Genomic DNA, 14337 nt, shown 5'->3' with positions numbered 1-14337 from the left:
TTGGTAGCTACCAGAGAGGGCATAGCATTTGGGGTGCATTAACCCTAGCAAGGGGGCCATGAGAAGCCCCAGAGCAAGGGGGGGTCAGTGAGGAGCCCGGAGAGAGGGCTGCGAGGAGCGAAGTCCCAGAGCAAAGGGGGGGCAGCAAGAAGTCCCAGAGGAAAGGGGGGGCAGCGAGAAGCCCCAGAGCAAAGGAGGGGGGCAGCGAGAAGTCCCTGAGAGAAGGCAAGGACAGGGCCAAGTCACAGCAGGGCTCAGATCGAATACCACGTTAGTACCATTTGCGAGGCTTGGGCTGCGGTGTAGGGGAGGAAAAGGAGCTCCAGACAGTGCTGCCTGGCACCAGGGCGCATAAAGCTGGCAGCCTCCCGCTAACTACAATCAATCAATCAAGATCAAGGCATGGCAGGCGAGTAAGCAGGCGGTTGGCCCATAACAGGAGGCCAGAGCCACGAAGAGAAAGGCTTCCATAGCAATACCCCTGTCACAATGGCCTACAGTCCAACAATCTGGACAGGCAGACAAGCCCTTCTCAATGCTGTTGTTAGGTTAGCTCGTAGTTGTAAACTTTGAAAATAATGCTTTCACTGACAATGCAACAGGGGGCCAGTTCTGGGCTGAGTCTCAATGTTGGCCCGCCTACCTGTCTAGGGCACTGTCTCTACCCAGTCTTGCCTGCCACGTGTTGCTGTTTTGCTGTTTTAATACTGATGTAAAGTGTGGGAGGCTGTCCATTAAATACCTGGATGCCTAGGGCATTATACATGTCTCTGACCTCCCCTATACTGTGTCCTATGCCTCACAGATGGACTCCATAGTAGATCTGGCCCCACGCTGGGCCCCATTACATTTGAGTTTAATATCCGACCCCAACCTGAATCCCTCCTCTCAAGTGGTCTACTCCACCCTCGTTCTGGGCTGTCAAACTTCCTGAACCCTTCTCCCCCTCAGCAGTGGCCCCTTCTCTGGGACTTTTGGCCACACAGTCCCTGGCCCCACCTCTAGGATAGTTGGAACCCCAGGCCCCCTGACTGGGCTTCTCTCACGATGGACACTCTGGCCCTTTTGACCTTTCTGGTCCTGGCCCCAGCATTGACCAGTCAAGGGTCCCTCTGGTCAGGTCTCTGAGCAGCTAGCCCACTCCCTTTCAAACAGGTCTGCTTCTTGGGCCCCTCCAAACACAGGCCTTATGCCCTTTGGGTCCCAGGTCTCTAATAATAGTGCTTGGATCCCTTGCCTGTCCCTGCTCTAGGTTACCCACCAGGTTGTGGGGGCTGGGGCTGTAAGATTCCCCATCCTCACTTTTGACTAAGGAGACAACTGGTGTGGCATTTCCTGGCAGCCTCCCCACACAGGCAGCCTCACCACACCATCCTACCCCAGCAGGGTGTAGTTTTTGGTCATTCCCCAGGATCAGGAGCCTCCTGCCATACCCATAGCTCCTGCCCTTACCTTCAAGATGTCAGCAGCAGCTCCAGCCAGGCAATGTTATCCCTACGGCTTCTGCCAGGAAACTGTTGGCTTCCCTGCTTGGGTCTGCTCTTATTGCCAGCAACTGAGCCCTCTTCCCAATCGGGCAGTCCCCTGCCACCCATGTGACTCCTGATTGAGGAGTTCAGCCACCTGCAGGCTATGCTGCTGCTATCTTTAAGCCTTAAAGTGGCAGGCACCAAAGATGCTCTGCCACAGTCAGTATCAAGTGTGTCTGCCCTGTGATGGACACAGTTGTTCAAAATGTGTGCTGGGCAATCCACACCAATTAAAGTCCCCTCCTGCAACAGCTCCTTTAAATTTGTGAATACATTCTTGCGTTCTTTACCATGCCTGAGTCCTCCAAATATTGTATTGCACTTTTCACTGACAAACACAAAACACTTCTCAAACACACTTCTCAAACTACCCTTTCTTTTCTAGAGTGTCTTTGATATATTGTGCAATTGTATCTGCCATCTCATTAGGTGTGTTCTGAACCTGGATAATCTTTGATTGCAGCCTACTGTTCTTCCAGTCAAAATCCTGAATTATTACTGGAAATATTTTCACAGCACCATGATTGCTTCCATCTGTAGCAACTCCATAGTAACACATGTCATGATCTTCAAGTGCTTTCAGAGAAGCATCAACAGAAGGTGGTGCAAGCACAGAGTTAACAATCACTTCTGTCTTGGTTCAAGCACTTGAAAATTTTCAAGCTATCTCAGAATCAAGGAATGTCTTTCAGTAAGCCAGATGTACAATCCATTGACTTGAAACTATTATGATGCTTGACCGTGTGAAATGCTAGAACACCTTCTGTTACAGTAACAGCATCCTCTGATTTGCTGCCTGGTTTAACAAAATAATTTGTTAACTTTGCTGATGAGCTTGTCTCCTCAAATGGCCTTGTTGTGTTTCTCAGAATCTACATGAGCTTGTAAATCAAAAGCACCTTTATTCGCAACAGGGACATATGTATCAGCTTTGCATATCAAGCATTTGGCTTCTGATTCTCCATGACTACTACAGAAACATGGAAGTTTTTTCTTTAGTTCTTCAGTAAATTTACATCTTCACTTTGGCATTGTGCTCAGTAGTGTGTAACTTCCTTCAACTTCAAAGTGTTTAAAACAAATTAAATTAAACAAATCAAGCACAAGAAGAACTTTTTAATATTTTGGCCTGCTACTCACCCAACAAACTGTATTACTCAGTGCATTAAATGCTGCAGTTGCACTCAGATAATGGATAGCGCTCCTGCTTTCTTCAGTGTTTGCTCCACTACTACAGTAAGCACCAGGTTTTCTCTTTCTGTAAAAATTTTAAAATTGCAAATTGTTTGATATAAAATCCTGAGCTCTCTGATTAAAAAAAAAGATCCTACATTTTCCCATGGTTAAACTGAAACACCACTGTATATATGTTGGTGTCAGTTTAACATAATATTTTATTGATTTATTTATAATTTTAAAGCAGTTTGGAAGCCTACCAGTGCCTCAATCATTACAATAAAATAAATTCTAAATACCTATGTATTTTGACTTTTTTAAAATGGAAAATCAGAGCTCCCCTGGCCTACTTTACTCAACAGGATGTGGGTCCAGCTACACATGTTGTCTCCGCCCCCACCTTCCTGCCCTGCTGCTTTGTGGTGCTGAGCAGCCCTGATTAATATACCCATGCCCTGCCCCTGCCCCTGCCTTTGCTGGTGCCCCTCAGTTGCCACCCACAGCCCCCTGTCTCCCTCAGATCCTGCCAGGTCGCCTCAGTCCCAGTCCAACGTCCCCCATCCCCCTGGGCTCTGCTTGTGACCCTCAGTTGCCACCCAGCCTTCTGCCTCCCCCGCAGCCCTGCTGGAGAGAGCCCTCAGATGCCCCTGTCCTGCCCAGGCCAGAATGCAGAGGCTGCAGAAGCTCTGGCTCTTGTGGGTGGTGGTGGAGTGAGTCTGATCACTGCAAGGCCTGGAGGGAGGGGGAGGGGAGGCCTATGGCACCCTCCACCCTGGGCAGCATCTCCCAGTAGGTCAGGCTGCACAATTCTCTGCCTTCCACTCCCCCATTAGAGGGGCAGGTGCCTCTCCCAGCTCCTGTGGCCTGCTACAGCCCCAGCACCCAGCCACACACATGCACACATACAGCTTGCCCAGCCCAGGGACCCCAAACAGTCCAAAACCTCCACTTCTGGCTTATCTGTATCCAGCTGCTTGACCAGGGCTGCTCCCAAACCCTGCCTGGCTGTCCGCATTTGCATCCATGTCTGCATGTGCACACAGACATATATGGTATCCCCCACATCCTGTTCCCTTTCGCCCCCCTGCTTTTCTTCCATGGAAAACCCATATCCTCATCACCAGGGATATGGGTTTTCCGCTTCGCATGGAAAAACGGAGAAAACTGGATTTCCTGTTTTTAGCAGCGAAAATGCGGATTTTCTCTTTTAGCAGGGAAACCTGCACATTTCCTTGCTTTTGCAAAGAGCTCTGCAGGCTGGCAGAGTTCCAGCCTGCAAGAGCTCTTTGCAAAAGGGGCAGGAAAGCCCCAACCCTCCCTTGAAGGGCAGGGGGAGGGGGAAGGGCGGGGCCCTACACTTGCACTTACCAGAGGCTGCTCTTCAGTTCAGGCTTACTCTTCTTCCTGCAGGTAAGTGAGGCTTGGGGTTTACGGGGAAGGTTGGTGCGGGGGGAAGCTGGCTAGGGGCTGAGGGAGTGGGGAGGTTTGCATCCAGCTGGGCACTCTGGCTGGGAGGGGGTTTGCAGCCTCCCCATTCCTGGCTGGAATGCTTGGCTGGCTGGAAATCCTTGTTGCTCCTGGTCAGCTGCAAACTGGAGTGCCCAGCTGGCTACAAACCTCCTCAGCACCCAGTCAGCTTGGGTAATCTGGAGTGCCCAGCCAGGAGAGGGGGTTCGCAGCTGGCCGGGAGCGGTGGGGGTTTGCAGCCAGCTGAGCACTCTAACCGGGAGCAGGGAGGCTGCGAACCCTCTCCATACTGGAGTGCCTGGCTGGCTGCAAACCTCCCCGCTCCCTCAGCCCCCAGCCAGCTTGGGCAGTCCAGCCAGGAGCAGAGGAGGTTTTCAGCCTCTCCACTCACTCAGGCCCCAGCCAGCTTGGGCACACTCCAGCCGAGAGACGGTTTGCAGCCTGCCTTTCTGCAGGAGTACTCAGCCAGCTGCAAACCCCCACTGCTCCCGGCCAGCTGCAAACCCCCTCTCCCAGCTGGAGTGTCTGGCTGAGGAGTGCCAAGCTGGATGGGGACTGAGGGAGTGGGGAGGTTTGTAGCCAGCTGAGCACTCCAGCCAGGAGGGGGGGGGAGGTTGCAGCCTCCCCTGCTCCCTCAGCCCCAGTCAGCTTGGGCACTCTCTGGCTGGGAGGGGGTTTGCAGCTGGCCAGGCACTCTGCCTGGGAGTGGGGAGACTGCAAATCCCCCCTCCCCCATCCCTGGTTTGCAAACACTGTGCTCCCTGCCCTGCTGCCCTCCCCCAGGCCCTCCAGAGTGCAGTGTATGTGACTGCCACTGCAGGGCACAGTGGACCAAGCATGAAAGCTGCCTGCTGCTGCAAGCTCTACAGTGCCCTGGTCACACTTTGTCTGTGTGCAGAGGGCAGTGCACACCCACCCTGCTCCCACCACCCACACAGATCTAGGGAGCGTGGGTCCCCTGTGCTTCCTGGGAGTGCACGCTGCCGCTGAGAGCCGGCCCCACCCAAGCCTGCAGCAGGCAGGCAGTGGGGGAAAGCTGGCTTGTGCTTTTGTTCTAGCAGCTGCTGTCTTCTTTTGGGGATAGGGGGCTGCAGACCTGGGCCCCTGGCTCATAGCCCTGGCAGCTAGGGCCCCCTTCAAGCAGGGCTGGAAGGCAGGGGCTGTGGGTGGGGGGCAAGGTGCACAGGCAGGGCTGGGCGACTGGGGGGAGGGAGTGAGGGACACAGGGCTGTGGGGGGCATTTAATTTTAACCTTGGATTTTGGGATTTTTATCAGAGAATTTGCTATTTTTTACCAGAGAATTTGTGATTTTTTTTATCCCAGAAAACCAGGATCCCTGCTGATCTTGAACTCAGATCCCGATCACACTCACCATGCTAGGAATGCTGGGAACTGTAGTTCTTCTTCCTAGCTGCAACCATGTTGAAAACAACAGCAAGAGAAATCCTGGACATTTTGCTTGCGCTTAAAAAACCCAACCAAACGGAGGACAGGGGGCCAAGAAAGAGGACATGTCTGGGAAAACCCGAATGTGTGGCAACCCTGTGTATGCTAAACAGTCACCCTGCTGCATGCTTCCAAACAACATGGCTTCTTCGAAACCAAACAAAATGAGTGAGGAGGACAAAATGGAGTTGAATGTCCTGCTGATGGTCTTGGATTTAATTAATAATGTAGAAGCACAGCTACAGATCGCAACATATGCTATGCTGAACTTTGTACAAAGTTGCAATGACGTGGCAGGATATAATCACAGCTTACGACTGAAGGCAGTAAACTGTGCGGTAGATTGGAGGAACCAGGAGGCAGGCACTAGGGGTGTTTAAAGCGATGCCATATTCAATTCAGATTTGGCCCAATTCAGGGGACAGTGATTTGATTCGTTGATTCAGATCACTGTCCTGATTTGATTCAGCTGAATTCAAATCTGAAGATTCAATTCTGATTCAGAGAATCAGCGATTCGACCGTAGACACAGTTTTAAATGGTTTTTCTACATACCTTAAGGTATCAGGCATGGCCCATGAATACTGAGATGGTGGGGCGGATGGAGTGCCCCAAAGGAGCATGGCCCCCCACGTGCTCGGCAGTGGACCTGGAAGTGGACCGGAAGTTTCATAGTTAGTAGGGTCGGAAGGGACCTGAGCAGATCATCAAGTCCGACCCCCTGCCATGGCAGGAAAGAGTACTGGGGTCAAACGACCCCAGCAAGATGTTCATCCAGCCTCCTTTTAAAGACCCCCAGGCTACGAGCCAGCACCACTTCTCTTGGAAACTGCTTCCATATCCTAGCCGCCCTGACAGTGAAGCAGCACCTCCTAATGTCTAATCTGAATTTACCCTCTGCCAGCTTGTGACTGTTATTTCTAGTCACTCCTGGTAGTGCTCGGGGGAACAGGGACTCCCCAAGGCCTGCTGGTCCCCTCTGACTAGTTTGTAACAGGCCACTGGATCCCCCCTCAGCCTTCTCTTGTGGAGGCTGAACAGGTTCAGGTCCTGCAGCCTCTCCTTGTAGGGCCTGCCCTGCTGCCCCCGGATCATGCGAGTGGCCCTCCTCTGGACCCTCTCCATATTGTCCACATCCCTCCTGTAGTTCGGCACCCAGAACTGGACACAGTACTCTAACTGCGACCTGACCAGTGCCGCATAGAGGGGGAGGATCACCTCTTTGGACCTGCTTGAGATGCATCTGTGGATGCATGACAAGGTGTGGTTGGGCCTTCCTAACTGCATCCCCACTGCTGGCCCATGTTCACCTTGACATCAGTGATAACTCCAAGATCCTTTTCTGCCTCTGCACTGAGGAGAAGGGAGTTCCCCAGCCTGTAGGTATGCTGCTGGTTTTTCCTCCCCAGGTGCATCATCTTGCACTTGTCAGTGTTGAATCCCATCCTATTCTCATCCGCCCACCCCTGTAACCTGTCTAGGTCCGATTGTCACCTATTCCTCCCTTCCAGCATGCCCACATCCCCCCACATCTTAGTGTCATCAGCAAATTTGAACAGGGTGCTTTTTAACCTCTTGTCCAAGTCACTGAAGAAGATCTTGAACAGTGCGGGCCTGAGGACAGAGCCCTGTGGAAAGCCCACTGCCCACATCCCTCCAGGTCAAAAATGACCCATCCACCACCACTCTCTGGGTGCGTCCCTCCAGCCAGTTGGTGATCCATTTGACTGTGTAGGTGTCCCCCAGTTTTTTAGTGAGAACAGGCTGAGAGACAGTGTCAAAGGCCTTTCGAAAGTCCAGGAAGACTATATCCACTGCTACCCCTGCATCAAAGGATTTGGTGACCTGGTCATAGAAGGCCACCAGGTTGGTCTGACAGGACATGCCTCTAATGAACCCGTGTTGGTTGCCCCAAGCATAATCTCCCCTGCTGGCCCCTTGTGGACATGTGCCAGAATAATTTTCTCAAAAGTGCTTCTGCTCCATTTCTGGGTCCACTGCTGAGCATGCTGGGGACACACCCCCCATGCTCCTGTGGTATGCTCCATCTACCCCACCATCTCAGTGTTCACAAGCCACCTGGTACCTTGAGGTATGTAGAAAAAACATATAAAGCTGTGTATATGCCTGAATTGTTGAAGCTCTCCAAATTGATTCAGAGGGTTCTGATTCAATTTGGAGAGATTAAAGGGTCTCCTGATTCGACTTAGATTTGTAGATTCTGCTGCTGAATCGGGCTGAATCTCCACCTAATTGAATCAGCGACCAAAGCTTCGCACAAGCCTAGTAGGCACGGAACTGGTGTCTGACAGGGCTCTGTGGATCAGCCTAAGAAGCAGCGACCACCAGGTCTGGGCCTACACAAGCAGTTCTGACTGGTGGAAGCGAATTGTACTGTTGACTTGGAAGGATCAACAATGACTGGAGATGTCCCAAAAGACCAGGGAGACATTTAATCACATAGTCTCAATGCTGGGGCTGCAAATAATGAGGCAGCCGATTGTCATGCATCAGCCCATCACGCCAGACAAGAGGGTGGCAATGGCCATCATAAAACTGGTCACGCCCACCAGCCTGTGCTACATCACAAACCAGTTCAGCCAGGGGTGACACGTAGGGGGTGCACGCAGGTGCACATGCACCCGCTGCATGTGGCGGTGCACCCCCTGCAAAAAGGCACTGCTGACACTTGGCAATTCCTGCTGGCCACTGCTGATGCAGCTCGCAGTGCCTGCAGGTGATCATTGACCCCTGGTTGGTGCTTGCCACCCCCTGCCCCCCCGGGAGCTCCCAGCTTACCGCCACCACACTCCCGCCACTGCACTCCCACTGCCGCCAGTGCAGCCATGCCCCCACAGCCACCAGGGGCATGTGCCATTCGCATTGCTTCCTGCATGGCCAGGCTGGTGACTCATGAAGTATGCCAACTGCAGCAGGGCATTACAGTGAACAACTTTATTTGTTTCAATAACCCCCAGGAATTTACCGATGGCTTCCCTAACTGCATGGGAGCACACACATCTCTGTGCAATCCCTATCGCAGGCAAACCAATCATTAATGAACAGGAAGGGATTTGCTTTGGTGATCCTAGAAGCCATGGGAGATCACCGGGGCTGGTTCACTAACATTTATACAGGTTGGGCAGCCACTGTACATGATGTGCCACTGCTCGGTTTGATGGAGAAAGGACACTATGAGCCTGGAATCCACAACAGAGAGATCTGTGGTGTTGTTGTTCCCCCGCTTATCATAGGAGGTACAGCTTACCCCCTAAAGCCCTGGCTCATGAAGTCACATGGAGAACATATAACCTACCCACAAAAGATGGCTTTCAACTATCATCTGAGCAAATGAAGGATGGCTGTTGAATGCAGCTTTGGCCACCTCAAAGCACATTGGAGGTCACTGAACTGCAGGCGTGAGTTAGAGCCAGAAAAAATAATGGCTTTTATAGTGGCAGCCTGCATGCTCCACGATATTTGTGAAACCAGGGGGGAGGTTTTTAGCGAGTTATGGGCTAAGGAAGTGCACCACTGGGGACTGTGGCAGGGCATGGGGGGGGAAGGGAGGGAGTAGCTGCCCAGGCAGGAGAAAGTGATTGTTGGCTGCAGGCTGCCAACCACGGCATTAGGGCCAAAACCTAGTGGGGGGACGGGACCCACGCACAACTCATTGCCCAACACCTGGCAGGGGTCCACACCCCTAACCTAGCCTCTCTGAATGAACCATGTCCTGTGAAGGGTTAATGAAATCACTCCATGGGAGTGGAGGGGGGGTTGGTATGAGCCTGCAGGAGTCTACAACTTGGTGGGGTGGCTGCCTGCTAAAACTCCAGCAGGAGCATCCATGGCTATGAGATTGAAAAAGAGGGAGGACAATTATCAAGACAAGAATAGGCCGTTCAAAAGTAAAATGATAACTAATAACTGAATAGATGTGGAAATAAAAATAGAAATAGAATAGGCATACATTAGAATAGAGTGATAGAATAGAGAATGTAGAATATAGCAGAATAGGAATAGGGTAGAATATAGAATACAGTAATGAAAGTTTATGTTGTTTCTGCAGATTGTCTACTTTAAATTTATTTATTTGTATATGTATGTTAGTATTTGCAGTCATTTATTTCTTTTGTAAATAAGGCAGAAAGGCAAATTCATATTTTTATAACTTGTTTTTAATTTTTTTTGCAATACTATTGGGTTATAATTTGTTAATGCTATTTATATTTTTATACCCAAGTAAAGCACCAATAATATTTTCAGGAAGCAAATAAAGATTTCAAATTTATACAGTTCTTTCTTGATGTACTGCGCTTTTTTTTGCCACGGGCAGCTATAGCTCTAGGGAAATGCATTTCAGGAGTGAGGAGATTACTGGTTTGCCAGTGGGTATAGACAGCTTGGTATCTTATGGCGGTGACAGTGTGGCCTGGGGCATGGCAGGCTGCAAATCATGGCTGTGCCTCAGCGATGGACCATGCTGTCATAGCTGCAAGATGCCAGGGAGGCTGCAGTGCAGCTCCACACCATGCCATGTGTCCTGGCAGCAGGGCTGGAGCTAAGAGAAGGGGGCACATAGCCACATGAACAGCTGTGCACATCTGGGCTGCTATCCACAGAAACCCCTGAGATGTGGTATCACAGTGCATCTGCTGCAGGGGTCTCCATGGAAACTAACCCAAGGCACAACAGCGGGGACTGCTGGGTAATGTAGTCTATGAACAAAAGAAAAAAATGGAGGGACAAACCCCAAACTGCCCCTGCACAACACCTTGTGCCATTTGTATGGTACCCTGTGGTCCTGGTGGTCCATACGCCACCATCTATAATTTACATGATTCCCCCCCTCCCCCCGCACCCCTCACCCTGGACCAGCAGCTGCTGACAATGATGGAGACATGCAGCAGCAGCAGGAAATGGTAAGTTTGCAGTTAACAGGGTGTGGCACCTCTTCTTATTACTTTAATATTTCCGGGTAACTTTTGTGTTTCTTATTATTGCCTTCCAGAAACGCCTTATATGGCAGATGCTGCTTGCCAGACCTGCCCCCTGGGGCTGCACAGCATCCAAAGTGATAGTTAGGTAAGGACAGAAATCTTCCACAGGAAATTTTGTAGCCTGGAGTGGGGAAGCCAAGAAGGTGGTGTTGGGAGTCTGGGCCAAAACCCATCTTCTTTCTTTCCTTGCAGGACTCTTAGAAGAGCAGAAATAGAAGATCAGAATGAAGACTAAAGACATAGAAGATAGGCAGATTATGGAAGGTAGAAGAAGAAGATTAGATTAGAATAGAAGAATAGACTAGATTAGAATAGAGATTAGATGCAAGAATAGTTTAGCATACAATAGAACAGAGATAGAATAGTGTATAGATATAGAGAGAAAGTATAAATACGGATAGTATATAGATAGAATAGAATGTATATAGAATAAAGTATAAAGAATAGAAAATGGAATTTTTTCTGAGGCTTTGGAGTTATTTATTTATTAAACATCTATATAAGTAAGGCAGGGATAGAGAATTTTATATTCCTATTTTATATTTTTATATGGTATTTTTAATAAGTTTTGTACTGGGTGGGTGTTTTTTCTTTTTAAAGTAAAGGCTTTTTATTTTTTATAGATACTTATTTTTCTTAAAGGTATTTATTTTTAGGAGCTATTTATATTTTTAACAGCATTTTACAGGTTTTTTTTATGTATATAATTATGTCATGGAAAAGCAAAAGAAGTTAAAAAAAAGATATAAATGTATACAGTTCCTTCCTGATGTGGCATGTTATCTTTCATAGGTAGAATGGCATGGGAGTCCATGTGGTTTGGAGGTGTGGAAGGGGATGAATGCTACTTGGCGTGGAGATCCCTGCGGTCAGCTACAGTTTCAGGGGTATGCATTTCGGGAGTGAGGGGATTACTGATTTGCCAACTCCCCCTGCTATAATTGAGTATCAAAATGACTAGCAGGGTGGATTGTTATGTGTTACAGCTTCCCCTGTTGTAATTTACTGTGACTTGCATACTGTCGCCTGTAAACCTTGACGCATTAATTTAAAATAAATCATTTTAACTTTAATAAACCTATTTAATTTAATGAGGATTAAACCCCATCACGTGTACAAGCACCCCATGTGAGTGCTGAAATTTGTGTCTGCATAGACTGGGCATGCATAAACATCTATGAATGGATTCAAAATACTGGGTAATTACCCTTCAGTTGCTTGCATATAACTGTAATTCATTTTTGCATTTCTTGTAAATTAGTGTGCCAAAAGATCTAGAAATTGCACAATACATCTTGGTTATATTTCAGTTGCATGGTTGCCTCAAGTGCAATTTCCATGTAATTTGCTAGGCATGTACTTGCTATGTCAGTACATGGTAATTGCCATGTACTTATTAAGGTATAATTGCATGGTTATTAGTGACCTGTAAATGAAAACATTACCCTGAGCTGTTGAAGTAGTCTGTATATGCACAATCACCTTCTACAAAAGTGAAAGAGCTGCATGGCTCCATTTGGGTATTTGATATCATTATTTGAAGCAATTTCTCAGCTGTGCCAAAAAAAATTATTGCAAGTTTTTCTTACAAAGGTTGTGCATTTATCTTCTTTTGAGGAGGGGTTGAGGGGAGTGGGGAGGAGGGGAGAATATTTATGAAGCCTATTTCCTCCTTCTTGACCATTAAATGTACCACATTAAAAAAAAATTCAGTGAAAACAGTTTACCTCCAATGCACATCTAGGCTAGGGACAGAAATTACACATAAACTGGTTCAAATCTGGAACACAACAGCAATTCAGTGCACATAAACTGCTTTCAAAATGGCTGAAACCAGTTAAAGATAAACCTGGATGGATGTAGTATCAGACTTAGGTTAAATCATTTTATTGAACTTCTGTTCCAGATCCCCTCCAGATTCAAATTAACTCAGTCCCACAGCATCCGAGGATGCTTTACACCTCCCCTGCAAGCCCCTACTCGTAGGGTGGCCGGGCTACCCTTAGCCCAACCTGTCTGCTACAGCTGAGCAGGGAGGCATGCTCTAGCACCTGGTGCCTTCTGGCCTGGGCCACTACAGGCATGTGCCTGGATTTCCAGAATAAAAAATGAATGCCTATCAGTTCAATCTATACAGTTTAGATTAATCTATGAAGATTGAATTGATTCAGCCTTGGGCTTTTTGCCTGCCTGTACTTAGCCCTGAAGAGTGATTATGAGGCCCAAACTCAAACTGAGTACTCCACAAGTTTATACCATTTCTCTTCCTTAGACACCTGCAGTATTAGCTACTATGAGTAGAGGTACCACAACTGGACTCTGAGTCAGGTACCATTGTAAAACAGAATAGTGTTATTAGTGACCTGTAACTCAACAACCTGTAACTCAACTTGAGTAAGTTAATTGAGTTATTCGGTTAATCCTGCATGATTTTATTACAACATTCTCAGCAAAATAAACAGCAAACCTCAAATGCATTATGGGTGCCATCATCATTATTCTAAAATGACAGAAAGTTAAATCCAGAAACTGAAACTAAGCAGTATATTTTTATTGCGCAAACTAAGCCAAAGGTAAGGAATACACAACTCAAAGTGTTAGAAAATACTACATTTTAAAGTATATTAATATAATTTATTAATATAATTTTTAAAGTATATTAACATACCTTCAGTAATTGTTCTCTTCAGTTACACTAACAGACAAAAGAATATTACATGCATTATGCTGATTCATCATTTAAATGATGAATTTTTGTTGCAAAGAGCACATATTTTTAAATTGCTCTGCTCCAGAACTAACCTTTGCAAATTCTTAGCACAAGCCATGACATTATTATAAAAATATGTTTATTTGGCCACGTTGAATTTGTAAGATTGTAGACTCAGCTTTACCTATACTCTTTCCTGTTTCTGCCATACCCCTTATTTCTGCTTACAGTAGAGACTGTAGGGATAAGGCATAATGGATTAGAATGAATTTGAAAAAAAAACTGTATGTGATGTATTTAAAATAATACTAAAAAATAAATAATGTTGATTTCTTTGTACAAGGCTTACAATTCAATATGATGGGGGGATTAAGCTTTACAGAAGATCAATATTAGCAGATGCTATGAAAACAGTTTATACTGGAACAAGTGCTTTAATACTTCAGTTTGTTGCTTGGGTAATATAGCGTGTTTATTTATGCTTTATGATGTTTGTTATGGTTTGTATTAGTCATGATATGAATAATGAACAATGTGAAGAAAATCATTATATTGAAAGCAGTTCTTTCAAAAGTACTAATTTCTTTGGAACTGATGACTAGATGGATTTTTATAGGACTCTGCTTTCCCAATTTTTTCCTTAAAAATCACATAGTTAATTCTTTCCACATACTCCAGGATCCATGGTTTATTATCTTACCATGCAAGTTTTCTAGTTCAGCATTCAGCTTCCGTGGTGAGGTGAGCACGCTAGTAGGGAGGGTAAGACTGCAACAAGACCTGGATAGGTTACAGGAGTGGGCTGACATAAACAGGATGCATTTCAATCTGACAAGTGCAGGGTGCTGCACTTAGGCAGTAGAAACCAGCAGCACACTTATAGAATGGGAAACTCCCTTCTTGAGAGCACGGAGGTGGAAAGGGATCTTGGAGTCATTATTGACTCCAAGATGAACATGGGCCGACAATGCAAGGTCACGGTTGGAAGGGCTAACCGGACCTTGTTGT

Source organism: Crocodylus porosus, unplaced genomic scaffold, assembly GCF_001723895.1.
Source record: "Crocodylus porosus isolate Cpor-Errol unplaced genomic scaffold, CroPor_comp1, whole genome shotgun sequence".
NCBI classification, from domain to species: Eukaryota; Metazoa; Chordata; order Crocodylia; family Crocodylidae; genus Crocodylus; species Crocodylus porosus.
This window is presented reverse-complemented; position numbering follows the sequence as displayed.